The sequence below is a fragment of the Camellia sinensis genome, chromosome 10 (genome assembly GCF_055761805.1).
Source record: "Camellia sinensis isolate YWXY chromosome 10, ASM5576180v1, whole genome shotgun sequence".
NCBI classification, from domain to species: Eukaryota; Viridiplantae; Streptophyta; class Magnoliopsida; order Ericales; family Theaceae; genus Camellia; species Camellia sinensis.
Genome location: NC_138970.1, coordinates 115,509,612 through 115,521,970, shown reverse-complemented (window position 1 = coordinate 115,521,970; position 12,359 = coordinate 115,509,612).

Genomic DNA, 12,359 nt, shown 5'->3' with positions numbered 1-12,359 from the left:
ACATTTTTTAATTTGAACATTCTAATACTCTACTCGACTTAACTCATTTACGGCTTTACACTTGAATTGAAGAGAGAGGTATAGAAAATAACGAGGCCCAATAGACCACCACAAAATTGGAATTGACTGGCCAGCATGCGAAGATGATTGTATTTCATTTAACATTCAACTATGTATTGCTGCCCGTCTTAGCACAACTTATTTACAATTAATCAGAAAGAGAAGGAACTTTCAATGACTTGTTTAGACCCGAGGCCGAATATTCAGTCGTGTCTTCCGGTGGTGTTTTCTGCTATGCTTTTAAAACGACGTTATTTTGATATTATTTTTTATTTGAAAATACATAGGTTTAAAATGGGTGTACTATATACATTTTTAATTATGTCATTTTTTTAGTTATAATTAATTTTTTTCTTTAATTGTGACATTATTTTAGTTATTACTCATGAAATTTTTAGTTATATCTCATGTTGTATTTAGTTATGACATGTATTTTTTTTATTTATGATTCAAAATTTTAAAATTATACAATTTTCTTATTTAGTTATAATATGCATATAGCACACACCTTAATCCTAAATGACGAATGAACAAGACGAGGGCGACAATGATAGTAGTAGTGAGGCAACGCTAATGGATCCACAATCTCCTCCTCTCTGTCTCTCTCTCTCTCCCCCTTGAGAGAACAGATGTGGATCTGCTTGGGATTTCGAATCTGTTTTATGTTGTTTTTGGTGATCAATTTGATCATTTTTGCTCTCTATTGGAACTTTTGGTTTTTCAATTTTTGTGGCTTGAATGGTGTTGTTTGCTAGAATATGAAAACCTGTTGATGTTAAGCCTAACAAAAAGAAAGAGGTTACAGCAGCAACAAATTGCAGAAGAGTTGGTGTTAAGCCTTCAATGGCAAATCTTCGAAGCAGACTTCTCGCCGGTCATCTTCGTTCGCGGTTCGTTTTTTCCCTCTCCCTGGTAATTTCCCCTAAACGGATACAAAAGAGAAATATGGGGGAAAGAAAGAGTGCCAAAATGAGTCGGACTCATTTAGGCACCAACAAATGATTTGGACTCGTTTAGGTCTTATTTGAGTTGTAATTTTTTAGTTAAAAAATTATATATATAAAAAAGATAATTACATTGACATTGTATCAATGAAAATTAATGATAAAATTTATAATTTTAATTATTAATATTTGTAATATATATATATTTTTTTGTAATTAATATTTTCTAACATCACTCTCAGGTTATTTTCCTAGAAAAATATTAAAAAATCAAAAAGGTTAAAATATCACAATATACATGAATCAATCCTTTTTTTTTTCTAATAACTATTTATTCAATTAAAAAAAATCATTCTAAATATATTAACTTTTTTCACCTTATAAAAAAATTTAATACTAAAAGACTAATAAAAAAAGCCAAGTTATCAACCATAAAAGGAGAAAATATTATTTTTTTCTCCTAAACTATCACTCAAAAATTAATTAAATCCTATTATTTTAATAATATCAATTTTATACCTAAATTATCTGATTGTGTATGAATTTTATCCCCAACGTCAATTACCGTTTATAATCAAACAAAAGTTGTTAATGTGACATCCAAATTTTATTTGAAATTTTAATTTACTTCCAAACTATTCCCCAAATATCAATTAGACCCTTGAATAAAATAAAGTTTGGGGTCTAATTGATATTTTATAAATAGTTTGGAAGGTAAAATAAAATTTTAAATGAAATTTCAGTATTACGTTAGCGACTTTCGTTTGATTATAAAAGACAACTAACAACAAAGATGAAATTGATACAAAATTATATAATTTAAGTATAAAATTGATACTATTAAAAGCATACGGTTTGAATTAATTTTTAAATAATAATTTAAGAAACAAAATTATATTTGCTTGTTCGAGTTCATATTATGGTAGAGCAATGCTAGGGAGCTCGAAAATGAGCTCCCCTAAGTCCCCCTAATTTTTTTTTTTTTTTTTTTTATTTTTCAGAAGCAGGGAAAGGAGGAGGAGGAGGAGGAGGAAGGAGGAGGAACTGGAGGGGGCCATAATCACAGGGGGAGGAGGAGGCGGAGGCAGGGCTGGGCAGAGGCGGGGCTGCGCTGCGATGACCGGGGCTGGGCAGACGACCGACAACGACCGACGACCGGCGATCGACGAACCACCTCTCTTCTCTCTCTCTTCTCTTTCTCTCTTCTCTTTCTCTCCCTCTCCCCCTTCCTCTCTGCGTTCAGACTGAAAATGGAAGAAGAAGAAGAAGAAGAAGAAAAAAAAAAAGAAGAAGCCCATTAGGGGGATTAGGGGGGAGAATTTTCGAGCTCCCAAGCTTTATTCATTATTGTATTGGTGCCAACCAACTACCGACATCTACCTTTGTAGCTTGTCTTTGATTGGATTTTAAATGTTTACGTGTTAACACATGCTTTTAAGTAACCATGCCCTTTGCCTCGGCCATTTTGTTTTATTGTTGTAATTTGATTATATTTGGTACAATGATTTTTATTAGTATTTTTTTAATGGTGGATCAATGGTTGCTACTCATAGTTTTGGAGCTTAAAAATAAGACAAATAACCTTATTTGATTTTAGAATTTTGAATTCACTTTTTAAAAAATTGTATTTTTTATTTATTATTTTTTTTCATTGAATTATTTTAATATTTGAAATAATTTTTTTAGTTTTTAGAGACACCTAACATAAATATACTTAAATAGTATAATATTTGTGGATTTTTTTTAAAAAAAAAAAAACATTCACTAAAAAAAAAATTTAAAAACAAAAAACTTAATTATCAGAAAATTTAAGTTAAAAAATTGGAGCATTTGGTTTAATTTTTGAATCATGATTTCAGCAAAAGATTTTAAATTTTTTTTCAAAACTCATAATCCAGTGCTCAATTCAAAACTTTTGTCAGCAACTATTTTCAAAACTCTTTTCTAAACATGTTTTGTTATTTAAAATTATTTTTATTTTTTATTTTCTTGAAAAAAATATTTATTTTATTTTTATTTTTGAAGAAAAATATTATTTATTTATTTTTTTCAAAAAAAAATTAGTTATTTTTTTAAGTATTGACCAAATAAGTTGTTATGACTCAAAATATGACTTAAAATTATTTTCAAAACTCATAATCAAATAAATTTTATCTTTTCAAAACTCATTTTAAAAACTTAAAATTCAAAACATAACACAAAACTCAAATTATGATTTCAGAACTAAATCAAGGAAAAAAAAATTATTGGTTGGTCCAGGGCGCCATGTGACCATATCTCTCATCAATCACAATTTATTACATACTTTCATATTCCTCAATCACCTAATATAAATTTATAAATCATACCCACTTCACCAATCGAAATACTATTTTTTTTTATTACAGGAAAATCCTCCCTACTCTCCTGCAGGTTCAAGGTAGTGTCCTTTGCAGAAATCATCAGGGTGTCCTGTTAGCCATTCCGAATAAAAAGATTATAATATGAGAACTTGATCCAATCTCTCCCAAATAAGCTCTGCTTAAATCATGACTCACATACCAAAAAAGCATTAAAACATCAAATCACGATACCAAAACCAATTAATAACTTCTCACCATAATAATTCCTCGTGTTTGTGGCTTACAACTGGAAATATAGGCCTATTTTGGCAACTTGGTTATAATCTGCTTTTTAGATTATAAACCACTTCCGCTCTCTCACAAAAAGCTGCTTATAAGCTGCTTATAAGCAGCTTTTCACCAAAAAATTGATTATAACCATCTTCCCAAAATAGGCCATAATGACAAGTGGGACTGCCATGAAACCAGTGTACCATCAATAAAAAATTATGGGTGCGTTTAATTTGTGTTTTGAGATAAATTTTTAAAAATATTTTTAGAGAGAGTATTTAGAAATATTTTTGATTTATTTGATTGTATATTTTGAAAATAGTTTTGGAGTTTAAAAGTTTGAGATGATTTGATATTTTGAGTTGGCTTGGCATCCATGAAAAAAGATTAAAAACCAAAAACTTATTTAAAAAATTAAAAAGTTATCACTATTCACAAAAAATATATATATAAAAAGAATAAATTTACAAAAAAAAGTACTAGTCAAAAAGTGTATTGAAGTGATGTGTTGTCTGCAGTGCTGGTACACATTAGACAGCCGAATGCACTTCTCATGATACACATGACAACGTCGTTCGGCCCGTGGATGCCCATCACGGTTCCCGTTTTGATAATTTGAACCGTTTAATGTGTAGAACCGTTCAATGTGTCGAACTCGTTTGAGTACTATATGCTTGTAAAAAATCACGTTGATTAGATATCGATAACTATATGATCAAATTAGTTTTGTAAAAAAAAAAAATTGGACGGTGAAGAAATTAACGGTTGACAAAAAACTAATCTGATCAGATAGCTATCGATATATGATCAACATGATTTTTTACAGGCATATAATACTCGACGATTTTTACACATTGAACGGTTCCGATTATCAAAACAGGATTTGTGGTGGGCCCCCATGAACCGAACAGCACCGTCTACTCCGATCTCGGACTATAGGCAATCTGTTCCTAAACATGTTTGTTGCCCACCATCTGGCTTCCTAGACAATCCAAGTCAGTAGGCATTTAGATATAATAGGGGTAAAATGGTAATTTTGTTATTTTATACAATATTTTAATACACATTTTTTCGTAAAAAGTCAAAAAGTTATCTCAAATAGCCATCTTTTTCTCTTCTACTTTTTAGTCTAAAAAGTCAAAAAATGCATTTATTTAAGACATCCCAAACAACTCCAATATAGTTGAGTAGATATGTGTGAGCGAGAGAAAAAGAGATTGAAAATGAGAGAGGAGAGAGGAGAGAGGAGAAAGGAGAAAAAAAAATGATTGATTAATGTGTAGGAAAGAAAAAATGATTTTGAAATTTTTTTTCAAAAAATTTGAACCAAACAAAATTTTAGAAATTTTTCTCAAAAATTATATCTTGAGATACAAACCAAACAAGCCCCATAACATTCGTTACTAGACAAATTTTTTCTTTTGAAAACTAATTTAAAAAATTCAAAAGTTAAAACATAACTCAAAATTCATGATTTCAAAATTAAATCAAATGGAATCCAAATTTTTTATTTTTCATATATATATTTTTTATTTTTAGTGATTTTTTTAATATTTTAAGTAAATTTCTACTTTTTATATACACCTAACTTACATGTACCTAAAAAGTAAAATATTTATTAAAAAAAAAGTATTTTAAAAACTAAATAAATACACAAGAATACAAAAAAAACTAATTTTTATTTTTATTTTTTTTATATTTTTGTTATTTAGTATTTGTTTTTTAAAAAAAATTTCAAAAATATTACACTTTTTAATTGTATTTATATTAAGTGTATCTAAAAACTAAAAGAATTATTTAAAATATTAAAAACATTTAGTGAAAATAAAAAAATATAGAAAACAAAAAAACTCAATTGTTAAAAAAATTGAATTAAAAAAAAATTGGAACCAAAAAAATAGATTATATTCTCTTTATCCCATATTATTTGTTTAACATAAAAAGCAAAAATTTAAAAATAGTATATTTCCTTATTAATTTTTTTTGTAAAAAAAAAAAACATTCACCAATTGAAATATTCCATTAAGTACTTTTAATTTGTATGCAAAAAATTTAAAGTTATAAAAAAAACATTTTATTTTAATTTTTTTTGTTTTTTTAGCACTTAACAAACAATTTAAAACAAAAGTACTAGTATATTAGAAATAAATAAATAAATAAATAATTTTATATTTTTTTCTCTTATCTGCGCAGGTTCCATCATGATAGTTAGGGGTTATCAATAGAACGGGCGGGACTTACTTAACCTATAATCATTGTGTTTAAATCCTATATTTTAATAGATTTTTCGAGTTTTGACCAGTGAATGGGTTGGTACGAGCTGGGCCTATTTAAAAAGCTAAAATCGCACCTCGCTATAGACACCCCATTTTGACCAGTTTTAAGATTTGGGCGCTTTCTTCTAAACACCTGATGATGAAAGTTGGAATGTGTTATTTTACGAATTCATCAGGAGAAAAGTCGGGTTCAGACTTTAATCTTAGCTTTACATCCATTTTGGCCAAACTATTTTAGACACTTTTAAAACCTTTGTAAAAATCTTGGGGTAGCGCAATTCCAAACATTTCTACAATATCCTAAGAATCACATTTCAAAATGTTGTCTTTTTTAGTAGATCGAGCAAATGATATAGTGTGGATGAATGGAAGGGGTGATATCCTATGAAATACATGTTTCCCTTTTCAAATCATGCTAATTTTACTTTATTGATTCAACGATATATTTTTCGTTTGGCTGGGCAGCTATTCTAGGTCGGATAAAAAATAGTCAGTCGAATGAGTAATGGCACGGCCGGTTGAATTGTCCAGGTACAGAGCATTTTCGGGAACTTCAGCTTTTCCTGCAAATATCTAAGATATTTTTATACTGAGCTTCCTCTGCAAGCTGCACACAAATATCTTAGATATTTGTGTTTGGCTTCCTACACAAGCTTCATGCAAATATCTTAAATATTTTGCATTTGACTTCCTTCTTAAGCCTTGCCTCCAAAAATCTATATATACATATCTTCTTTTCATTGTTAAGGGTTGGAAATTTTTGTTACAAGCTTAGAGACTTGTAAGAGCTAAGACTACTTCCAATTTTCAAGCTTTCATAAAAACTTAAACTCTCTTTTCATACATACACAACACCAACACCATTGAAGCTTGAACTTGGATCTTCTCGTTGAGGATTCAAGCCATATCCAAGGACCTTGAGGGTGTTTGGAAGCAAGTTTGGCAATCAAGAAGCTTTTTCTCTCTTCTAAAGGTGAAGCTTTGGGCATTTTTTTTTTCATCTTCTCTTTCTTCTTCATCTCTAAGCTTTGTATCTTATTATTAGCTTGTTATAATCATGTGATAAGTCCTCATGGATGTGGATGAGGTAGATTTAGCCACCCATTCATTGAGTTGATAGCTTTTCATTTATGTTCCTTGCTTTCCTTAGCTCTAATTTCTTGTTTTTATCCATTTTTTACCCTTGTGGATGTGTTTGGGAGTAGCTATTAGCCATCCATTCACAAGTTCACTAAGTAAAGTAGTTTTTCTTGTTGTTACACTCCTTATCTTCATCTATCCTATCTCTCAAGTGTATCAATCTATATGTTTCAACCTATGCTCGAAAATAATGAGTAGGGTGGTTCTATAGGATTCCTTGAGTGATTCTTGAGATTTGATGTTGAAAAAAGTTGTGTTCTCTTTATTTTTGTTTGTTTTTTAGAAGTAAAACAAGAGATTTTGGGTCAAATGATGTTAAAATCTCCTTTCTCAATCATTTGTGCACGTAGAAAAGGGTGGAAACATCCTTGTTCTATGACTAGATGAGGAGTTTTCAATGGTTTTGATGAATCCCTTGTTTTAAAAGCAAAGCTTCCACCAAGAAATGATTTGCATGAATCTTCGCTCTCCACTTAATGGCATGGATTTGGGTATTAATTTGCCCTTATTCACAAAAAGAAGATGTAGATTCCTATCCATTTTTGGGCTTGAATTTGTTATTGCTTTTGATTAATTTAGTTTGTTCTTTTTAGCAAAATATCTATTGTATATATTTGTTTATATCATTATTGAGGGTTATAGCCCATCTATCTCTTCCCTAAGTGATCCTTGTGAGTAGAGGGGTAGAAGGGATCAGCACCCCTTAGAAAATGTCCTTTGGCCTCTGTTCTAGAATTTTTGCACTGACCTAAATCTTAACCGGAAGAAGAGTTAGGTCGACTAATTTTCTACTCGGCCGGCCCATTTTTGTGTCTGGCCAGATGATCCTTCCAAGAACAGAGCAAATAGTTTCTGGGGAGTACTGTCCTTAGTGGTTTTGGAGCTGCTGGTTATATTATTTTGTTTATACAGTATGATTTGTTAGATTCAGCAATAATTAGGCTAAATCAATTCATTGTTGTAATAATTCTTCTAACCCTATTCGCCTTTCTTTTATTATTTCATTCAATTGTTTTATTATTTCAATTCATTCTTTTATTATTTCATTCAATTGTTTTAATAATTCCTCCCTCAATTCGTCTTTCTTTGTTTTCATTTGAATTGTTGTAATAATCTTTCAACCCCACATCTTTCTATCCCTTTTATTTTTGTACTTTATGTATATACATAGAATCATGTTTTATTTATCATACTCATGTATTGCATCCATTTTTCATACATTTGGGTTGGACTCATCTGCATTTATGGAATTTATCATTTTTGAACTGATTATGTGCGCTACCTCATGCCTTGAGATAATACACATATCATATATTTAGTAGCTGAATCTATAGTTGCATTCTTGTGTATGTATTGCATTAGTATTTTGCATATAGGATCACGCATATTTTACCAACTTTTGTTTCATCCTCATAGTCGGATGTGAGTAAATACTAGGTGAACATTTATAACTTTAGCATCTCGCCTGTGAATGATTTTTCTTATTATGTCTAAGCATTTTACCATGAGGCTACATGCTTAACTGATATATCCCTATGATTGTTAGTGGATGGAGGTTGTGTCATTCAATTTAGAATAGTATTGACTCTTATGCCTGTGGGCTCAGATTCATTTGAGTTGGACATACATCAAAACTCTTTCAAAATAGATGGGGTCCAAATGTTCCAAAATGGATAACACAGTTTATACTTGATTGCTTCACATAGTAATTTGTAGTACTAATAAATAATCAGAACATGAGCATATATTGTTTACAAAACTCATATCATGGTGTGGGGGTGCTTAATTCATGACCTTTCCTTCCTCATACATAAGGTTCCGAACTGAGGCATATTTGATTATAACGAACAATGGCCTTTGGCACGAGTCATGGGTTTCCTAATTTCTCCAAAAAGATTAGATGATGACTTTGAGATTTGGTGATGTAGTCCATTTCTGGCATTTTTTTTATAGTAAATGAATTTTGTATAAAAGTTGTCAGATTTGGATTCCCATTTTTTATTTCACATTGCATTAGTGATGGTTTAAACTGTTGGGCATGCTCGGGTACCCTCCCGACACCTACAGTTTTTGGCGACTCTGTTGGGAAAACTAAAAGACCTTGACTAGAACTCCATGATATGAGATTTATTTACATATATATTTTCATTGCATTGCATGTATTGGTGCGCTTAAGTCACTGTATTTGCCATTTAACATCCCGAATGGCTTGCCAGACATGGGCTTTGTTGTGGTGGGAATACAAGCCTTGAATCTAGACTACCAACGTATTGCTTGATCCACCATTTACTTATAGGTGTTGGGTAGGGTAGGTATATCTTTGTCTTGCTGAGGTACCCTTTTGTAGCTTGCTTTTCATGCTCTTTTCGGATATGACTATTCTGAATCTGATTTTACAAGTGCAATGTGAAATAATGAAAACACAAAAAGAATCCAAATCGGCAATTCTTTTTGAAAAATCAATGTTTGAATCAAATGCCAAAAGTGGACTGCTTTACCAGATTACAGAGTCACCACCTAAATATTTTTGAGAAATTTAAGAAACCCGAGACTCATGCCAAAGGCCATTAGTCCATCATCACCAAAGTGTCCCAACTAGGGAACTTAGGTACGAGAGAGGAAGGTCATGAATTGAGCACCCTACTCGCCCGATCAAAGATCGGCATCTACTAATCATGATGTGATTTTTATTTACACTATATGCTCTTGTTCCGGTTATTAGACTAACATTACAATGTGATGCACATAAGTATAGACTAATTTGCAAAAGTTGGAACATTTTGATTTCATGTTTGTTTGAAAATTGTTTTTGAAACTCGTCACTTTAAAAAGGTGAGTTTGTACAATAATCAATTTGTCCCAATTTAAGCAATTAGCCTTCACCTACCGGCATTCAAACAAGTATATCATTTAAGCACTTAGCCTCATAAAATCATGCTTTGATATTATAACACTAATACGCAATGCATCATACTAAACTCAAAATTGCTCACCTAGTACTCCGAGCCAAAACAAAGAAAAATAATTAGAAAACATGCATGTTTCTAACTAATGCAATATGACTAAATGCTATGCACACGTTATATATTTTTAATAGGCTTGGTTATGAACATGGCATATGATTCCATTCAAAACATGTGATGAATCATGTATTCAAGTAATGAATTTAAACATTTGATTAGTATGATGAGCCGAACCTTGGATACATGAAAGACAGTGGATGCAAAGCATAAAGATGCTAATTTGAAAAATGGTACTCTACACTACCATCGCAAGGGAATAAGTAAAAGGAAGAAAGACATTGGGTTAGGAGACATACATGTTATTATATATTTTCCCCCGTGAAAAAGGGTGTGAATCAATGTCCAAAAGTCCGAATTAAACTAATTATTACAAAACTGAATGAATGAATAAGTAACTAACTAGCTAAACTATAATTAACTAAACTAGCTAATCTATTACAACAAAATAAACTAGCTATCTAACAAATTATTGTTATAACAATATTAATTACGATGATAATAATTACAACAATATTGAGATCATTAATTTACAATTTACAATGGAAGCACAAGGATGGCATGCTCGTAGCGGTTTCAGAAGTAACTCTGTTTGCCTTTCTTCGAATTTGTTCTGTTTCACCTTCAGTCAATGCCCTCTGCTTCTGCAAAACATACTGCCTTAGCAAACATTGATGGTCGGGGCCAGCCCCCAATGAAGCTCGGTTAGTGTAACAACCCTCGTCACTGTTTACCGATTAACCACTGATTACTGCTAAACTGAGACCGATTATGATTGCTAACTGAATTGATTGAAGTACTGAACTGGATTGAAGTATTGAACTGATTGACTGAAATCTGGAACTGACTTGATTAAGTATATCTGTTCAATTGTATGTCTATCTGTTGACTGTTTGATTATCTGTTCATGCCTTTGTGTTTAAATTGCGAATTGAAGGCCTTATCGGCGGCCGAATCTGAAATTGATTGATGATTTGTGATACTTAGAATTAATGTGATTTTATGGTATATTTATCTAAAATGTGTTTTGGTATGATTAAATTGGATTAAAATGAGTTAAATTACATATATTGGCTTACTTACCAACATACCACTTAGTGGGCCAAGTCTTAAGCCTTTAGTTGATTCACATATGTGAGCCCTAACACATTTCATCAGCCATTGAGAGACACAAAACCGATTGAGAGAGAGAGGCAGAGGAACTTAGCTTCATCTTGAATTTTGCTTGGAAATTGAAGGATTGAGTGTATATTTGAGCTTGTATATCTTGCATCCTAGACCTAAGGTAAGAACTCATCTTCTTGATTGCTAAATTAAGTCTTATGTTGCATGGTTCATGTCTAATTGAGGAGCTAAGTCATAATTTAGTTCTAACATGTTGAATTATAGCTTAATTCATGCATGCATGTTTGAATTGTTGAGTTGTGAGTTGATTTCATGGTAAAATCTTGCATGCATGCTCATGTTTATGTTTAAGTCCATGAATTCAACTGGGTTTTTGGAAGAATTGGCTCATTAGAGAAGGTATTTGAAGCTTGGAAATTGATTAAACTCATGCATGTTATGTTTGAGTTATGTTTGAGTTATGTTCTTGAGTTTTGGTTTGAAAATCATGTTGTTTGAAACACCCTTGGGCTTTGATTTTACAATTGAGCTTTGGAATCATGTTAAACTATGAGTTTTGATGTGTTTTCTAGAAAATTGGCCCAAGAGGATCGAAAGTTATGTTTTAAAACTTGGTTTTGAGCTTGAGGTTCAAATCTGGAATTTCCAGAATTTGGACTCACGCTCGAGCGGGGTGACTGGCGCTCGAGCGTGGAATTCGTGCTCCCAGCACTTTGCACTGTTTTGATGTCCGCTCGAGCGGAATAATTAACGCTCGAGCAGGACATTGTGTCTCATGCTCGAGCAGGTGTCGAGTGCCCAATCGAGCGTGATTTTCACCTATCCAGCACTTTTGACTGTTTTGCAGAACGCTCGAGCGGGTAATTCTACGCTCGAGCGGAAACCTTTGTCTGCATGTCCGCTCGAGCAGAGTAACCTACGCTCGAGCGTGACCCCTGTTTTCTAAAAATTCTGAAAATATTTTCTGAGTGCATCTTTGCATCCTCATCCTATCCTAGGCATTCTTAGGCCTAGTTTAAGACATCTTAATGAGGATATAGATGTAGAACACACCGAGGCAAATTAGGGATTAAGTTATTATCTTTCCCAACTATGTAGCTTAGTGTGTGTTCAATCTGTAACTGTGTAGGATTGGCGACTGGGGACGCGCTCTAGCTTTACTGTAGCCCAGAACTCTGTGAG